Source organism: Piliocolobus tephrosceles, chromosome 19 (assembly GCF_002776525.5).
Source record: "Piliocolobus tephrosceles isolate RC106 chromosome 19, ASM277652v3, whole genome shotgun sequence".
Taxonomy (NCBI): domain Eukaryota; kingdom Metazoa; phylum Chordata; class Mammalia; order Primates; family Cercopithecidae; genus Piliocolobus; species Piliocolobus tephrosceles.
In genome coordinates, this window is record NC_045452.1 from 55726503 (window position 1) to 55729594 (window position 3092).

General features: G+C 38.8%; 1 pseudogene; it reads left to right on the forward strand.

The window, feature by feature from the left end:
• Window positions 1-1264: 1264 nt before the first annotated feature.
• Window positions 1265-2735, forward strand: LOC111553002 (annotated as a pseudogene).
• Window positions 2736-3092: the final 357 nt, after the last annotated feature.

Sequence of the window (3092 nt, forward strand, 5' to 3'; positions counted from 1 at the left end):
GAGCTCAAGAAATGTTAGCCAATATGATTTTCATCTTTTTTAAACTAAAAATGCCCATGTATGCGATGCTGTTTGTGAAATACTTGTCATGTGTATTATTGTAATTTTTTTTTTTTTGGAAATAAATAGCTCAGATGAAGTAATCGTAAAGTTTTCATTAATGTGACTTCCAAGCCAGTTTTATACTACAGTCGCTGAAAATAATAGGTATGTGGTGGATTTTGCTTAGAAAATATTTCCAAATTAACAGAATAAAATAGAGAACCATTCGAAATTATTGTTAAAAGAAATCTGTGAGATTGGGATTTATGCTAATGTGTTCCCCCATTGTAACCCCAAGGGATCCACGTAGAAGCTGAGAATTAGCTATATTAGAAAGAAATAATTTCATAATGATTATTTTTAAAAATAATAATTTCATGTTTCATGAAACTATGCAGGAATTTTGAAAGTGTTTTCCAAGTTAGATCTCAAAATATTTTTCTTTTAAAAGTGAAATAAAAAAGTTTGATATAATAAAAAATCAAATTAGTCCAATGTTTGACCTTTTAAAATTGAGACAATGATAAGAAAGAAAAGGTTATCAAAAAATAGAGAGACAGATTTGAAGGAAAGGATCATTTATGAAAAAAAGAAAACTCTGATACAAAAATAGGTATTAAGAAACTATAATGTACCATACAGTGTAATGTTTGGAAATAAAGTTAATAATAAATTAAATTTCCAAAGTATGGAAGTTGATATATTTTCATTGTATTCGTGAAAGAGAAACACCTATTCATTGTCATCTTTGTGTCCACTGCTACTGACACTCATAAATTAATGAGTTTAAGATGACATTTTGAAACTTAATACCCACGTTTTGCCACCATTATGTAAAGGTTAAAATGATATGTCAGAGGCTTCTTGGAGCAATTGAAAGGCTAGCAATAAGTAATAGTTCAAGCCTCATGACAGTTGATACAGATTTCCTTGTGATCCCCTTCAACACCACCAGAAAGTTTTATTATTTCCAACTACAGTTTTATTTTTCATACACATTTCATGACTTCAACATTTTGTCTTAATCATAACCTTTTATAGCTAGACCTATTTAACTTTACATTAGTTTTACCTTGATCATTTTTATATGCAAATTCTAAAGGAGATGTTTAACTATAAGTATTACTGAGCACGTTACTTTCCTTAATTCTTAGCTTGTTGGGATCGGTCATCGGACCCGTTATCTGCTCCTGTCGCCTTAGCCTCCTAACTCTTAGCCACTATGTGTGAGTGCATCTCCATCCACATTGGCCAGCCTGGTGTCCAGACTGGCAATGCCAGCTGGTACCTCTGCTGCCTGGAATATGGCATCCAGCTCCACGGCCAGACACCAAGTGACAAGACAATCCAAGGGAGAGGTGACACCTTTAACCCCTTCTTCAGTGAGACAGGCACTGAAAAGCACGTGCCCAGGGCCGTGTTTGTAGACCTGGAACCCACAGTTATTAAGAGTTTACTCTGACTCCTATAAGCCACCTCTTCCACTCTGAGAAGCTCATCCCAGACAAGGAGGATGCTGCCAATGGCTATGCATGAGGCCACTACATCATTGACAAGGGGATCATTGATCTCATCTTGGACTGAGTTCACAAGCTGGCTGACCAGTGCACAGGTCTTTAGGGCTTCTTAGTTTTACTCAGTTTTGTTGAATAGACTGGTTCTGGGTTCAACTCCCTGCTGATGGTATGTCTTTCTGTTGCTTATCACAAGAAGTCCAAGCTGCAGTTCTCCATTTACCCAGCAACCCCCCATCCTCCAGGTTTCCACGGCAGTAGCTGAGCTCTACTACTCCATCCTCACCACCCACACCACCCCAGAGCACTAAGATTGTGCCTCCACAATAGACAATGAGGCTATCTATGACATCTACCATTTGGTTAGCCAATGATACAGTTCACACAGGAAAGGTGGAAAAATCACCTCGACCCTTTCTATCATTTAATCAGTTTTCCAAAAGTGACTTGGACCACTTTTGGAAAGCTCAATATTGAATGTCCAAACTACACTAATGTTAACCATCTCGTTAGCCAGACTGTGTCCTCTTATCACTGCTTCCTTCAGATTTGATGGAGCCCTGAATATTGATCTAACAGAATTCCAGACCAATCTAGTGCCATACGCGCACATCCACTTCCTTCTGGCCACGGGTGTCCCTGTCATCTCTGCTGAGAAAGCCTACTGTGAACAGTTTTCTGTAGTAGAGATCACAAATGCTTATTTTGAGCCAGCCAGTCAGATGTTAAGATGTGACCCACACCATGGTAAATACATAACTTGCTGCCTCTTGTACCCTGGTGATATGGTTTCCAAAGACATCAGTGCTGCCACTGCCACTGCCACCATCAGAACCAAATGCAGCATTCAGTTTGTGGATTGCTGTCCCACTGGCTTCAAGGTTGACATTAGTTACCAGCTTCCCACTGTGGTACCTGGCGGAGACCTGGCCAAAGGACAGAGAACTATGTGCACACTGAGCAACATCACAGCCATTGTTGAGGTGTGGGCTGACCTGGACCACAAGTTTTACCTGATGTATGCCGAGTTCCTTTGTTCACTATTCCGTGGGTGAAAGGATGGAGGAAGGAGAGTTTTGTGAGGCCCACGAGGACATGGTTGCCCTCAAGAAGGATTATGAAGTGGTTAATGTGGATTCTGTTGAAAGAGAGGGTGAGAAGGAAGGAGAGGAATACTAATTATCCATTCCCTTCAGCCCTGCAGCATATCATACTCCCAGAATTTCAGCTTCAACATCAGCTGACAGGCATTCAGGCTTTTTGGTTAGATTGTTTTCACTCAGTGGTGATCATGTCTTTCCATGTGCATCTGTAAGATTTTTTCATCATGTCTCAAAATAAAGGCTTTAGAATAAAAAATGAATAAAATAAATAAATATGAATATTATTCAGTTACACAGGATACGTTTTAATTTCATGGAGAGATTAATGTAGCCCCTATAAGTAATGATAATTCACACCACTATTCACTGGATTTGGATATACAGTTATTTTACGTTTTGGCAAACATAAAATACGAGAAAGATCAGAATAGAA